A 17367-nucleotide genomic window follows, 5' to 3' on the forward strand; every position below is an offset into this window, starting at 1 on the left:
TTTAATGACACGGTTCCTGCTCTCAAGAAATATATAGTCTTGTAGATTGTTGTAAAGAGAAAGAAAAGAAACAATTGAAGTGCATTAAGAAAACTTGAGGGGGAGAGAGTTCTTTTCAGTTACTTTATGCTAAAAGCTTGAGTAATCTCTTTGAGAAAAACAGATAAGAAAACTTCATAATGGAAGGGTTTGGAAGGTCATGAAAAGGTGCAACATCCATTGCGAACCAAAAAGACCTAATTTGTTTCTTGCAGCTATGATCCCCTGGGTTAGATTTGAACTCATGACCCAGAAACAGAAAGATCTTTAATTCCTATTGAAAAAGTAAGATACTTTTCTTTATGTTTTAGGGAATGAATTGTTTTGTTCTTATCAGACTTGGTGAGCTTATCACATTGTCAGTTTTTAATTTACGGCATTTAATTATGCATTTCATTTGCAGTGATTTAAAAAAATGATCTACACACTGCCTTAGGTTAACTCTGGATGACTGAATTGGTTTGGAGAAAAAAAAAATTGGCAGAAACTATTTTCATATATCCTGTAGCCCCAAGTGTTTGGAGGCAGCGTTTCTGGGCTCATTTCAGCCAGCCGCCTCTGTGCCTCATCCTCCCTCCCATTTCCAATTGAGATCCTCACCCACCACACTCTGAATCCCATCCCTCTGCCTGTATGCTGATTGTCTCTCACGCCTCATCACCTGCAAGTCACAGAATCGTTCTCTTCTTTAAGGACAAAGCTCAGGAAAAGTGACTTACTTTCCCAATAGGAATTAAAGAGTTGATTCTTACTCAGACACTTCCTAACTGTGTGACCCAACACAAGTGTCTTAGCCTCTATCTGCTTTGCTTTCCTCAACTAGGGAAAAGGGGCAATAATAATTCCTACCTCCCAGGGTTGAGGAGCAAAAGAAATAATATTTAGAAAGTGTTTAACATACTGCCTGGCACATAAAAGTCACTCAATAAATATTTTTCCCTTCATTCCCTTCCCTTCTACATGAATTTTCCCACCCCAACTGCTTCTCCATAACTACATTGTGTATATTTTATTTGTACTTAATTTTTTTAATATTTATTTGGTACATACTTGTTCGTCCCATTAGAACAAAGCTTCTTAACTGTGAGTTGGGGCTGTATAACTGAATGTAAGGGTCATAAAAATTTTGGCAACAGTAAAAGATATCAAATATTCTGCCAAAATTTAATTTTTATGTAAAAATAAAGAAGCAAATTCATCTCATCACTATGCAATTTTGCTTTCATCTTTAATAAATAATGAAATTATATGTATATCAAATAATTGTTTTAAAATCATTTTATTTATGATTTATTAACAATAAATGCTTGATTTGTGTACCTTATTTTATATATCTATATACCTAGAGTTGTATAAAAATTTCTCTGGTGAAAAGAAAAAAAAAAGTAGCCCTGCACTGGAATATAAATCCATTGAGAACAAGCTTTGTCTCATTCTCTGTATTTGAATCCCCCAAATCTAGCATAGTGCCTGTGCATAATAGCTGTTTAATAAATGTTCATCAATTAGTTAAAATTCTCCCATCTCATCCCTTTTTGAAAATAGGATAATGCTAAAGAGGAATCTCTACCTCCATATTTTGTGCCTCCCCACTGAGATTTCTCCCAAAGTGACAGAGAAAACAGAGAGATCTGGGCCCATTTTCCACAGGCCGCCGGTGACTTGGGAGAAAAAGAGAAGAGGAAAGATTTTCCTCTCTCCCCACAAAGGAATCCTCACTGGAAAGGCCTCCAAGATAGCCCTGTGATGGCTTTGCAAGGATCAGGAGGAGGTCACAGCCTGCCTCCCAGGCAGGACTTCTGAGAGTGACATGACAGTGCCAGTAAATTACAGATTCTTCCAGGATTGGTGCCAGAGAACATGACATTTCACACTTAGTCATACACTGGCAGCTGTCATCACGGCTAACAAAATACAGGCGATACCTGTAGCTCCAAAGATAGTCTGCCCCCATTACCACGAAGAGTCTCTCCTTCATTATTGGCTGTTTGTATTATGTCTGTAGGATTTCTTTAGGTATAAACCAGATGAAGTATTGATCATTCTTTTGCTTTTATGCAATTTTATATATGAGGGACAGTTAAGTGGTTTAGATTCAGGTAGGATGCCAGGCCTGGATCAGCAAGACAAATGTGGCCTCAAGCACGTCCTAGCCGTGTGACCCTGGGCAAGTCACTTAACCCTGTTTGCCTCAGTTTCTTTACCTGCAAAATCAGCTAGAGAAGGAAATGGAAAACCATTCCAGTATCTCTGCCAAGAAAAACCTCAAATGGAGTCACTAAGAGTCAGACACAACTGAAATAAACAATAAACAACAAATTTTATGTACATGCACATATACACATATATATTATGCATATAATATATGTATGTAATACACATATATTGTACATACTATATCTCTCTATATATATTATATATACTTACACATATAATAGGGACCATTTCTATTAGCAATTTTTGTGTTTTTTTATGGGATCTGGAAGCAAATTTATTTGGGCTATTTACTGGCTTCTGGAAATTTGCATTTATTCCCAAACTTTTTAAATCAATTTAATTCATGGTGACTTTCTGATGGATGCATATTTATTTAGTGCCCAGAAGATGCAGGACTTTCACCTCTGTATACCAAGACTGACTTTTTCTTTATCAATTTCCCATTGTATTCCCCATGGTGGGTGATTTGGAACTCTTGTTTCTGAAGCCAAAAACTCCTCTCCCTTTCTTCTGAACAGAGCACCTTTCCTTCTACTTTACTGAAAAAAATTGAGCCCATCCATCATGAGCTTGCTCTTCTTCCCACTTACATACTTTAAATCATCTCACTAAGATTCCCATTCTATTTCACTCCACTCTCAGAAGATAGGGTAGCTTTTCTCCTTGACAGTACCAAACACTGTACTAGTATTCTGGATCTAATTTCTTCTCATCTTTTTTAGGAACTTGACCCTTATCCTATGCCTTCTTTCTCCCTAATTTTTAACTTCTCTTTATCCTTGTTGCTTACAAGAATTCCCTGTTTTCCCTCATCCTTCACCAAAAAAAAAAAAAAAAGCAGCACTTGACTTCAGCAAGCTACTACCCTATACCTTTATAGTCAAACTCTTGATGTGTATTTTGAAGATGGAGACCTCTTTATACTCATTGTTTACCCTTTCTTCCCTCCCATTTATTTCTTAACCCCTTGTATTTTGGCTTTTCTCTTTAACACTTGACTGAATCTGTTTTCTCCAGAGTCACAAGAAAATCTGTTTTATTAAATTCAATGATCTTTTTTTAAAAATTTCTGCATCTTGACCTCTTCATCATATTTGAAATTGTAGACCACTCCTTCAGAGTACTTTTTTTTTCTCCTTGATTTTTGTGATTACACTCTGTCATTTTCTCTTTCCATTTGTGTCAAACCTTCTTGGTCTCTTTTGTAGCTTCATCATTCATATTCTGTCCCCTGTGCATGAATATATCTCAAAATACTATCATTGGTCCTCTGCTCTTTTCTCCCTACATACTCTTCTTATACTCTCGTAGATTTAACTATTGTCTCTATGCAAATAACTCCCAAATCTGTCGTTGCAGATCCCATTTCTCTCAGTTCAGTTACCACATCTATAATTTCTATCTTAGTATCTCCACCTGGATATTCCATAAGCATCTCAGATTCAAGATGTTGAAAACATCTTTCCCACAAACTTGTACTTTTTCAACTTCCTAGTTCTTTGGAAGACCCCATCATTCTTCTAGTTACCCAGATTTATAACCTAGGAGTTATCCTTGAATATTTACCCATATCTTATTCATTGCCAAGTTTCAACTTTTCAATGTCCTTTGTATCAGTCCTTTTCGCTCTTTTCACACAATTAACCCAATTTAGGCCCTCATTCCCAATTGTAGCTATCCCTTTACCTAGTAGTCTCTCCTCTTCATTCCATCTATCAAATGGCTATCAAATTGATATTGCCAGGGAGTAAGCCTGATCATGTTAGTTTTCTGTTCAAGAACCTTCACTAGTTCCTCATTGCTTTTCTGGTAAAATTCAGACTCCCCTGTTTGGCACTTTAAGCCCTTCACAATTTGGTTCCAGTTTATTCTCCAGAATGATTGCATGTTCCCCCCAGTACATACACTTTTATACAGCAAAACTGGTCTGTTTGTTGTTTCCTATACATAATGCTACCATTTCCCATCTCCATGTCTTTGCTGTTCTTCATACCTTGAATGCCTTGTCTCCTTACCTTTGCCTCTTTGCACTTCAGGTCCCTTTATGCTTTTCTATAGAATTAAATTCTAAATGGAAAAACACAGTGATCTAGATGTAGCTGTAAAAAAGCTGTGGTTCTAAAAATTGGGAGAAAAAAAAGAGAGAAAAAAAGTCACTGGATAATTGTTTTCCCAGTTTCCCTAGTCAAATGCAAGCTCCTTGAAGACAGGGACTTATATTTCTTTTTGTCTTTGTCACTGTACCACCTAGCACAGTGCTTTGCACATAATTGGAACTTAATAAATACTTCATGCATTGAGTGACAAAGAAAAGCAAGAGAACTATCAAGATATGGGACATGTTATGCTTACCTGGAAGACAGACTAGATGTCCTTAGGGAATTATACTAAGCTTTGTGTCTATGTGAGAATTTAGGTGAGGAGTCTGGAATAGCAAGCAGGAGTTCTTACATTACTTTTAAAAATTATTTTGTTTTGTATTATAGACCTCTTTAGAAGGTTAGTGAAGCCTATGGACCCTTCCTGGAAAAATGTTTTTAATTACATAAAATAAAAAACACAGAATTGCAAAGTGAAGCAATTATGATGAATTGTCAATTTTTATTTTCAAAACAGGTTCATGAGCCTCCAATAAGAAGTCCCAATCAAGATGATGGTGTTTTTGTGGGTTAACTTGAGTAAAGAAATAGAAATATGAGGGCATAATTTGCTTGATGACTGGAGATTTCTCTAGGTGCATTTTCTCAGATATATCAAAGAATAGTGAGAATATGTTGATACATGAGAGAAGAATAGTAACAAACAACATTTTAATTGCTAAAATATTCAAGGGGAGTGGAATTTTATTCACATTAATTAAGAAACAAAACATATTGAGGCAGAGGTCAGATTGTAAGAGTGGTGAATTTGTTTTCAATGACCTTAGATTCCCTGCTTCTCCATTTTGGGTATGCAGTGCCCTGGAGTTCTCTCCATCCTCACCTCCCAGAAGTTGCTCACCAGAAAAGGAAACATGGACCACCATTGAGATGTGATTACATTTTAACGCAGAATTTGTCCTAAGGACTCTGTTCAAATACAAGATTAGAGCCAACAGTATTCAGCTCAAAATGAACAGGAGAACAAATTGTTGAATTTTCATTGTGAATATTTACACCTTGGAAATCAACAACCATGACAAATCAGAGCTTGATTTATTTTTCTTGTTGATTGTCTAAATTTAAGACAGTGATGGATAATATAGTAATAATGCAGATTAAACTTTGTGAGTTCATTCTTTTGTCCAGAGGGTTGGTTGTTAAACATTTACAAGTCCCCTCTATATATCCCTTATTAAAGGGACATCAATGAGAATGTGAAGGAGATTTGGAGGAAAAGAAAGACTTTTTAGATCTTCTGAAATCACACTGATTCTGTATAGCTATGTAGTATTAACCTTGAAAAAAGAGCCAATCTTGGATAAAATAAATGTATATTTCCAAATTCTATATTTATTTTCTACAATCATTTTGTGTTGAGATTCTCCTGCCTTCTTCCTTCACTCTCTATCCTAGTTTTAATGTAATTTAGTCATATATGATTTGTGACCCTATTTGAGTTTTTTTTTTTTTTTCAAAAATGATTTGCCATTTTCTTCTCCAGCTCATTTTACAGAGAAGGATCTGAGGCAAATAGGGCTAAATGACCAAGATCACTAGTTTACTTGAGGCTGGATTTGAACTCATGAATATGAGTTTTCCTAATTCCATGTCTATCTATTCTGCCACCTAGCTGCCATCTTGCCTTGTTTAGAATACTGTATAAAGCACCCCAGGAAATTTACAGTTTATGCATCAGTCATGACATTTAAAGAGTATGAGGAAGCAGAAGCTCAGGATTTTAGAGCTGAGAAATCTTAAAGATCATTTGTCATAAAGATTCTTAACCTTTTGGGGGGTGGGGGAATATCTTAAAATTTGTTAGCAGTCTGGGGAAGGTTATGGCTTCTTTTCAGAATAATATTTAATGATTATATTCACAATTGAAAGAAATATTAAATTTCAATTAAAGGTTAGTGAAAATAAAGATGTATTTTTCCCCACCCAATTTCACCGACACCTTGAAAGCTATTTGTGGACCATTTCTTTGGTTTGTGGACCCTAAGTTAAGCCCCGTCTCCCATGTAGTATAGTTCTCTTATTTTTCAAATCAGGGAATTGAGGCCCAAAGTGGAGAAGACTTTTCTGAAGTCACACAGTACATATAGGGATAAAAATTCAGTCATTTTACCTTGCTAATCAATCTCCATTGCTTCTGAATAAACACCACAAAGCATGAGGATCTGAAAATGGGTCCATACTACCTAAGTCAGCATAGAACCAAGACCTCCTGAGGACCCTCAGAGACATCCTAACTCCATCACCCACTTTCCGAAGAGTCAGTGGCCAATGGCAAGTCCAGAAGGGGGGGCGGTATTAATTGGCTAAGCAAGATCAGACAACACCACCAGCTCTGTCAGAATGGCCCCAAATGCCCAGAAAATGGTAGAGATTTGTGATTCACTTAATATTTTTTTTAAAAATGAGCTATAAATGGCTGGCATTTGGAAATCAAAATCTACATCATCAGAAGTATAAAAATAATGAGGTGGGTGGTGTAAATGGGATGGTTGGTGCCTGTGAGCAATTTGAACAAGGGAGGGAATGGGGGCCGTTTAGAACCAGCGGTAGAAATGGCTTCTCTACAGGCAGAGATAAAAAAAAAAAAAAAAAAAAAGATATTCAGTATTAGAGTAAAGAGGGTTTTTAAGCAGTTTCCCTTATTGTTAAGCTTCCTTTTGATTACAGCAAATAAGTTTTGCTTTAATGGAAGGCTTTCTTATGAAAGGGAAGAAGGGCGGAGGAAAGAGTGAGTGATACGTTAGGGTATAAGCGGCCTTTTCAGGACCTCAGTAATAGAAACCTGCATATGATTAGCCCGAGAATTCACTTGCATTTGGTGGGGCCCTTTATGGCTACAGCTCTATGTTGCTGACCATTGCTGCTTATTATCTCTCTGTAGCACATAATGTTTTGCACCAAGCGGCTGGATTGCAGCAAGCCCCTAAATTGTATTTGGACAAAGAATAATTGAACATTGGACAGAATAACAAATGCCCGGTCAAGTTTGCTTCATGGGTTTATCGTGTTGTATTAACATGATAGAAATATGAATACTTAAATCTTATCTCAGGTATAGTTTATAACTGCATTAATCATTTACTCTATTATATATTTTTCATGTCACTAAGATTGTGAGGAAAAGATTCAATTTTCACCGCAGAGTCAGGGAGTGTGTTCTAGATAAGTAAGAGGCCTGGGATTAAACCATTTCAACATGACTCTCAATTGCAGGCCCTAGAAAGGGAAAGTTAGCATATACCAAGCAATAATAGCCCCAATCCTTTAGACTTAAAATGAAAAAAATAAATAAATCACTGGCTTTTTGGTGCAATTTCTAGGCACCAAAATTTGTTTGCTCAAATCTAATTAAACAAAATTACATAATTTTCTACTTAAAGATGATAAATTTAAACTGGCTTGACAAGGCTATCCTTCCCTGAAAAAAATGTCATTCCCTCTGCATTTCTTTTAGAGAACTGGAATTTCCCTGTGTTTCTTACAGAACTAAAGAGGGAAAGGAAAGGAAATGTCCTGCCAGTACTGCTCATCCTTGTGTCCAGAGTGGGTTGGGGAGGGGAGAAGGTTAAGAATTAAGCATTGCCTTCTCAGTAAGGTTGACTAATCACATTGACCTCCATAAAAGAATATGGCAGGATTCTATTGATAATTCTATATCCCACAGTGATGAAATAGTCCGAAAGCCATCTTGCCCTCAGGCTCAGCACACACAGCAATTTTCTGTCCTCCATGATTCTGCCTTGGTAGATACCTGGTTTGTCTCCAAGTAGGGCCACCTGGGACTTGAGTCTCTTTCTGAAAAGCTGTCTAAATCCAAAGCAGAGGAAGCTCCCCAAAGTAGGCCAGGAATGCTTCTGAAGCACTGACTTCCCCGTTGTTCTAATGAGGGATGGGGTGGGGGGTATAATCTCCTAGCTTTGTCTCTCATCAGCCATGGCAAGAAACTTCTCGGAGCTCCATTTGCACTGACTTCTGTGTATGTCTCACTGGTGAGAAGATTATCGTGATTTGTTGGGGCCCTTTAAGACTTTGTGTTTGCCACAGTAAAGTGAAGCCGAGGTCATCACACAGTGTAACTTATTTCTTGAAGTTTAGAAAAAAATCAAAACAGCAGGCCATAGAATAGAAAGGTGAGATTCAAAGACACAAATCACTTCACAGTCACAAAAATTGCCAAAAAATAGCAGCTTGCAGCTGTGCACAGCAGGGACAGAAAACATTAAACACATGTTAAATAACAAATAGGAGACTTAAATATAGCTAAAAATGGACCTTATTCTGAATAAATCATGCAAGCTGCATCTTAACCGTCCTGAGAAATGTAATGGATCATGTGAAATCTGCTAAATTTGTATTTTTAAAAATCAATAGTTTGCGCCTCTGTTTTAAAATGACACAATGTTCATTTCAGGGAAAATGTTTTGTGCTTTGCTGTCCCCCCTTCCGCCCCCTCCCCAAAACTGAGCCCCATACAAGTACAGCTGGATTTAAGAAATTTCACTTTAGTTAAAGACAAGCAAGACATGCATTTGAATAAGTCTATTTTGTGTGTGTGTGTATGTGTGTGTCTGTGTATGAAACTATTTAACATTCTCTTTGCAGTGCCTTAGCATTTCATGAAATTGTTCTCTCTTTCTTCTGCACATGTGAAAGACGGGGCTTCTCTGTTTCAAATCACTCCTTTCAAACTATGGAAGTTTATTTCTCTGCCACCCCGGATCCATTTTCTGCCTCTGTAAGGCAGGGCCATTGCCTTATGGGCAAAGCTGGTTTTATCCCATCTCTCCCATTGTCTAGAAGGGGGTGGGGGGAAGATCTCTCCTTTTATGAGGATGAAGATAAATAAATCTTCAGACCGAGTATTCAAATCAATCCTGCTGGCAAGGATCCTTCCCTTGAAACGTTTGTTGCTAGTGTGTATTTCTGTCTTCGGATTATTTTCAAGTCCTTTGGCTTGGTTTCAGAGCTCAGGGTCAAATTTGGGTTTTCCTGCGTTTTTCTCCTCGGAGATTAATGTACCTTAATAACATCATTGTGAGCTGTGATGAGAGGATCTTTAAGTTTTCCTTTCTTTTTGTGTCTCAATAATGCATTCCTCTCTACAATCATGCACACACACACACACACACCCCAGCCCTTCATCTCTGATGTTTTCCCTTTAGAATGACAGTCGTCTCTTTCTTAAAGCAAGGTAGTCTACCTATGGTTCCAGCACTTCTAACAGCAACGGAATTCTACCGCTGTATGCTATTTTTTTTTTTTTTTTTTTTTGTCATCAATAATCAGTTGCCAAGGAGTTTAATGTGAGGGATAAGGATACATCGTGGAGGAGAGCATTGTTTGATAATGCAGTATCTCTCATAACAATGTAAATAAGGGGATGAATACATTTGAAGCTCCCTTTGTGCCTAACACACTCTCCCAGTATTCTATTTTCAGTAGGAATATTCATAATACTCTCCTAGAGAGAATCAGCAAAATGTGTGGCTTTGATGGGGGAAAAATACACGGAGAGGAAAGAAAGGCAGGAAAAAAGGAAGGAGCAAGGTCCTAATGAGGAACAGTTGAGTAGTGTGATTTAGCTGACTTCGGAGGCTTCGATCAGCCCTGAGCCATCCCTGTTTTTGGCTTCTCCACGGTGCATTTACATGGCTCTGTGTTTGGATGGGTGCCTTCCAAAGTCACTAAATGCTCTAATGTACTGAGGAGTCATAAATATGGAATATACTTCGTTGCTGTTTCCATTTCTTTCAGTTTGAGTGTATGGGTAAGTTCCAGAAGGCAGGGAGTGGTACCGGATAATACACACAAACACACCATAACATGCATGTGTGTATAACATATAAGCCTGTGTGTATGCGTGTACATATGTACATACGTGTTCATGTATACACATACATATATTTTCTTTGAGCATTTTTTCAGTAGTGTTATTTTAAGATGGGGGATCTTGTAGCACCTCTCCATTGTCCTGTTGGCAGGAGGAATAAAAGAGACACGGGCTGGATTTGGTGGATGATGTCATTTCCTTATTGCAAGATCGTACCTCTCCCCCCTCCCTCTTTTCCACATGTAGAAGACAGTACCTGGGGCTGCTCGCTTCGGCAAAGTCTGGGCCAGCTGCTACACCCCCGCCCCCCCCAGAAGCTTCCAAGCTGACCCCCACCCAACACGTGTTCCCCAAGTCTGAGTTGTCCTTAAGTAAGCCGGCAGGGAATTAACTCAAGAGGCAGCAGGAGAAAACTATTATTTGCAGTGTTGGTGGCCTATCTCGGCCCATCCTATCTTGATATATGCTTTTAAAATCTTAGGATACAGAAAACCCCCAGATCAGACTGAAGAGGTTAATGCAAAAAACAATAGCAGCACAGTCTTAATGGAGCTGAAAATGTTTATTACTAACTACTAATTACTAACATTTAGCTATACCTCTTACTGAAAAGGTTGCTCTTTTCCTATATTTTTTATTTTGCTTTAAAATCTCCAGGCATTTGGATTCATCTCCCCCCAATTCTGGTCTTTTTTTTCTCTTTCATATAATATTCCTTTTCTAACTCTCCCAATGTGATTCATTTCTTTAAGATCTCATTTTATTTTTAAGTCATCAATTACTCAAACTTTGTTGGCCTATCTATTCTCCACCATCTGGACCCCATACCTTATTTTAAAGCATGTTCAAATAATGACAACCTTCTTTTCTCAATTAATTTATGGGCTGTGGGGACCATTTTTCATTTGTTATCATGCACTTCCATTTGATCTCTCGTATCTTTCTTCAGCATCGGCAACCATAGTGTATAAATCTTCCACTCCAGCATTGTCATGGTGTCCAAGATATATAGGTATAACTCCCTATTAGTTCCACAAAACTGACCTTAATTTCTAAAAATGGTATCAGATGTGAATAAAGTTTGGTAAGATGATTTGTTTTGATTTACTTTGTACCACTTATCTTTGAGTTTTCTTCCTACTTTTCTTTTATCTAATTTAGACAGTGGCGTCTAGCAAGCTCAGTTGCCTGTTTATCCATTACCTTCCTGCCAATGTTGTTCCTTGGAGAGATTGGACTTCTTCAAGATTTAGACCACAAACAATAATAACAATAATATGGCCTGTGGACATTTGTGGGGCTTGTTGTTTTTTGTTAGTTTCTCCCCCTTCCTTGTGCTCCATATAGGCTGGAAGCTCGGATATCTTTCCTTTCTTTCTCCCCTACCCTCAAATTGAAATTTTTAACAGAGCTTTTTTAATTATTTCAAGTTATTAGATTTCAGTTCCTAGAACAAAATGTACTACAAAAACACACAGGAAGATACTAAATTTTTTTAAAATTTTCTTCAGCCATGTGGATGAACTGGTATGTTCCAAAAGCTACTATCTCTCACCTAATATTTAAGAAAAAGCTGGGTTTTGGGGAAACATTTAGGAAAAGACCCTGCCTCACAAAACAAAAAAATTTTTAGCTCTGTGTGTGTGTGCGCGCGTGTATTTTGTTTTACATAAACAGACTCCAGTCCAAACTAAGGAATGCTAATTAAGCAAAAACCATGACCAGATGTTTATTAACACCTCTCAGGTTCATGGGATTTGGAGAGTGTGCAGTTTTCATGGACTAATTTAAAAAGGGAAACACCTTTATTGGAATAATGGCCAATTATAATTGCCGACTTTGCCTATTCTTCTTTTCTCTGCTGCTGTCTTGGGGGAGGGAGGGGGTGGAGTCCTTTAAAGCAGGGAATAAAGCAGACCCTTGATCCCAGATTCTTGTGCAGCTGGTTCTGACCTCAGTTTGGGCCAGAGTTTCGATAACATACCTACGTGGGGATGTGGTTGCTAAAAACACACCGATGCATGGACACACCAAACAAAAACAAACCCAAGCATTTTGCTTTGTGAAATGGATTTTAAAAAGGAAGCTGTATTATGAGTTTATCTTATGCCCGCCTTGTTGTTAACCTATTTATATGGAATCTGTCAGAGAGGTGCCTTTGCCAGGGCAGTGATGCGTCACACGGATGCCAGAAAACCGTGAAACAGGAAGAGGGGCTATTGGGTCTCAGCATGGCGACTCCAGTCCAGGCCCCAGCTTCAAACTGTGGGCTAATAAAACCGAATGGTACAATATAAAACTCCATGTTTCAGAAGGCAAACACTGCTCTATGCATCCCTGTCCCTTGTACTATGTTAACTGTAGGAAGAAATAGAATACAGTTTTAGTGACCCCCTGGGACCTACAAAGGCTATTTCTGAGTCTGAATCTTGCTGTTTAATTTAATCATTTATTATATTAATATTCAAATGGGCTGCATCTTATTAGCTACTGCAAAGATGTTAGTATGTCTGAAATAAATACCTAATTATGCTTTTGAAGAGAGAGGTTCTAAAGACTTTGGTATGTTTGTGCTAATGGAAGAGTTCATTTGCAGATTTTTCTGCAGAAATCAGCAATCTCAGGCATTTTTTTTTCTTTGAGCAAAATAAAAACAAGGATCAAATATATGAGGTGATGGCAAAATAGCAGGTCTCAGTCCCCACCTTTTCATCCCCAGCCCCCAACCATACACACAGTTTGCATTTAGAATCTTCACTTTCCAAGCTAGCAACAGAGTGACCAGTGCCCTCAGCTCAATAACACATTAATAAAATTAACTGCTTTAACCAAATGACCATGAAATTAAATATGTTCCCGTTAAAAAATGAGTATCCTTTTGAAAATATATTTTTGAGTGCAACGTGCTAATATTTTTTAACTTGACTCTTTCATTATTTTCCATCCTTGGCTCTTGGTTTCTCTCTACCACTTCCCCCACCCCTTCTCTGTGCAAAATCAAAATCTTATGTAGGTCATTGATTTTTACATCTTCAGACAATGGACACTAGCAACTTGCAGAAACGAGACCTATACTCTGGGTACCGGTGCACAAAATAACAAATTCTGGGAACTGATGAGGAATGGGGTGATTGGGGGTGGGGGTTGTACTGGAGGGTGTTAACACTGTAGAATGAGACATGTCATCGGATTTCTGAAGTCAGACCCTCTGCAGGATCCAGAAGGAGCCCATTTTCCTAATGCTGAGCATTAGCTTCATGAGGATAGATTGGACTGCTGGAGTAATCTACACAAACAGTGATGATAAATTCTAAACTAAATGTATACACTGCATTTGGAGCAGTGCAGAAATTAGCAGTAAATGCAAAAGTTACAGTCTGAAAAACTGAGAATTACAAGTTACGATCTTTCTAAAGTAACTGCCACTGAATTTGCAATCATTCTTATAAAAAAAAAAAAAGCCATGAATTACTAAAAATGGAATGTCTGCTAATTCCCAATTATCTGCCTTACAATTTATTTCCTGAACTAATATTGGAGTCAAAGGTTAAAGCCCTATGCTTGTGGCAAGGAGGTTTCTTGTCTGGCCAGAACCCATTTGAACTCTCCCAGGATGACCTCCTTTTAACCTTTAAATTGACCTGGAACTGCTTTATTTTTCTTACCTCCGGGTGGACTGCTGTCCCACGAATGAAACCTGCTCCTGTCCCAAAATTCCCTATTATCCCTGGGTGAACCAGGAATTAGAACTTAAATGGGGCAAATTTTCCTTTCAGGTTTATTGACAATACCTACAGTACTTAGCTTAATTACTTGCTTGGTTGACATCTCAATTACCCTCTCTGTTCTGAACTTTGCACGGACTGAGCAACACAGCAGGGAGACCTTTTGAAGGCCAAATATTAAATTACTTCTTTTGGAACAGAGAAGGTGTATAAGAAGGAAGCTCTTCCTAGGCTGGTGTTTTGCATCCGTCTTAGAGATTATGCTATCATCAACCCAATGCGCATTGCATTGCAAGGTCCAGTGAGTGGACAGCCGTAGTTGGCAAATTGGATTCATTTACTAACTTCTCAAATTTTAACAGAACAGCTTTGTTATTTTGTTTGAAGTGATATTCTTGGAACATCAAACACAAGTGTACTCTTCAAAATACACTACAAATTTTTAAATAGAAATTATTTTTAAAAGGATATAAAAGATCATCTATTAAAACCAATATCCTAATTTTACAGATGGGAAAACTGAGACTTGAGGAGGAGAACCAACGTGCTCAAAATAACTTAGTGAGTTAGCAGCAGGGCCGAGAGTAGAAAACAAGCTCCTAATTTGCCACGCAGAATTCTTTCCCTGACTGCATGTCTATTTTATCTATTTCTTATTAATGTTCTGCAGAATCAGTCTGTGGCCAACCTTGTGGCCATAGTCATGATATTATAGGTTAAGAACTGGAAGAGACCTCGGAGTTCACCTAGTCCAGACTTCTCTTGTTAGAAAAAGTCCAGGGAAGGGGTGTTACTAAATAGACCTACTTCATTTTATTGTACTTCACAGATATCACATTTTTATTTATTATTATTATTTTTACAAATTTAAGTTTTTAGCAACAATTTGACAAACAAGTCCATCAGTTCCATTTTTCCAGCACAATGTGCTCACATCGTGTCTCTCTGTCACATTTTGGTAATTCTCACAATATTTCAAGTTTTTTCATCTGTTATGGTGGTCTATGATTTGTGATCTTTGATGTAACTGCTGTAATTGTTTTGGAACACCACAAGCCACACCCATATAAAAGGCAGAACTTAATCAATAGATGTTGTGTGTGTTCTGATTGCTCCACCAACAGGTCATTCCATCCTTTCTCTCCTCAGGGTCTTCCTATTCCTTCAATAGACACCACAGTACTGAAGCATTTACGTAGTTGAAAAGGCAGTACAGGTTTTGAGAGTTCTGACTTCAATTTTGAAAGAAGGTCTACTGTGGGGCAAAAATGCTATCAAACAGCCTTGCGTATTACAGAGAAATCTTTCCTGGAAGGAGGAGTCAATCAAGGCAACAAACTTCATCATTGTCTTACTTGAAGGAATTGTCACAGTAATTACCCCCCTCCCAATAAGTCAGAAGCCTTCATCAAGGAGGCAAGACCCTCCACTGACAGCTTATGACTCACTGGAGGTTCAGGTGATGGTTAGCAATTTTTAGCAACAAAGTTTTTCAAATTAAGGTAGTTACATTTTTGAGACATGATACTATTGCACACTTACTACACTTCAGTAGAGTGTAAACATAACTTTTATATGCATTGGGAAACCAAAAAAAATCATGTGACTCCCTTTTTGTGATAAGAATTTTATTGTTGTGCTCTGGAATCAAACCTACAATATCTCTGAGGCATGTTTGTATTTACCTAGGTCACCACAGGGAGATTCAAGAATGGGAGGAGTCTGTAGATATACAAAGTGTCCCTAAAATCTTAGTGCAGTTTTAAGATGCAAAAATAAAATGCCTTTGGCAAATCATATTTAATTCAAGATGCCTCCTTCTCCTTCTCCTGTATATCCTTTCTCAGAGAACAATGCCTGTATCTATAAAAAGTGAAATGGAGGGCAGTTTTTGGCAATTATTTGGTTAATTGAATTTATGTAGATGAGTAGATAAAATTATTCAACATTTGCAAATCTTTGCCTTATTTTACCTTCCCAGTAACTTCTGGGAAACTGACAAATGTTCAGAATTTAGATAGCTTAAAAACTTATATCATATCCAATAATAAATACAAAATGGATTCAAAACCTCCAAATGAAAGGTAATACTATTTTTTTAAAGGAAGAAAATCAGATTAGTTGCCTTTCATAGTGGTGACTGGAGACAAATCAAGAGTGCTAGGAATTAAAAAAAAAAACACAACCAAAATTTTTGATTACATGAAATTAAAAGGTTTTACATAAGAAGAGAAGTAGGGTAAATTTATTGGGTAATTAGTTCAGAAATGGGTAAAATTAGTTCAGAAATTTATTTTTAATGTATTTTATTTTATCAAATATTTCATAATTACACATAAAATTTTTTAACATTCAATTTTCAAAAAATTCGAGTTCCAAATTCTCTCCCTCTTTCCTGCTCCTTCCTCACCCCTTGAAAAGGCACGCAAAATTATATTGATTATACCTGTGAAGTCATGCAAAACATATTTCCATATTAGCCATGTTGCAAAAGAAAATACACATACAGAATCAAGAAAAATAAAGAAAGGAAAAAAAGTATATTTTAAACTGCATCATCAGTTCTGTCTGGAAATGGATAGCATTTTTCTTCATGTTTCCTTTGGAATTGTTTTGGATCATTGCCTTGATCAGTAGATTAATCTTTCATTGTTGAGTATCAAATATTTCTAACTAGAGCTTGATATGCAAAATATATATCAAATTAAATAGATAAATAAGACCAAGGGATATTCTTCAATAGTAAAAGGTCAAAAGATTTGACTAAATTTTTTTCAACTAGAGAATTGCCGAGTATTAATAGCCATAAGACCATTGAAAATCATGACAATGCTGAGGTTTAATCTCACATACAGCAAATGGACAGATATCAAAAGATAGAGATAGTCAGTGTTGGAAATACAGTGGGAAGATAGATACAAAAGACTGTTGATGAAGCTGTCAGTCAGAATGTTTTAGAAAACAATTTGTAATCATGCTGGAATAATGACTAAAATGTCTACATTCCTTCATATTAGGAGATCACATGGCTTGACATATATCCCAAGGAGTTCAAAGATAGAAAGAAAACAAAGTCCCATAAACACCAAAATATTCAGAATGACTAAACAAATTGTGGACCATAATTTAATGAAATATTACTAAGAAAGTGAAGAATTCATAGATTCATGGAAAGAATTATGTGAACTGATGTAAAGTAGGTATAACTAGGTCTATACCTATTTTTAATATGACTACAATAGCATAAATGAATAGAACAAAAACTCATTCTGCATAAATATAATGACCCAAAAGCTTCATCCTAAAGACTTGAGAAAATTTACCACCTTCCCTTCTTTGCTAAGGTGGTAGGAAACTATGAATATGGAATATTGCATATATTGTTAAATTTATGAGT

This window comes from Sminthopsis crassicaudata, chromosome 2 (genome assembly GCF_048593235.1).
Source record: "Sminthopsis crassicaudata isolate SCR6 chromosome 2, ASM4859323v1, whole genome shotgun sequence".
NCBI lineage: Eukaryota > Metazoa > Chordata > Mammalia > Dasyuromorphia > Dasyuridae > Sminthopsis > Sminthopsis crassicaudata.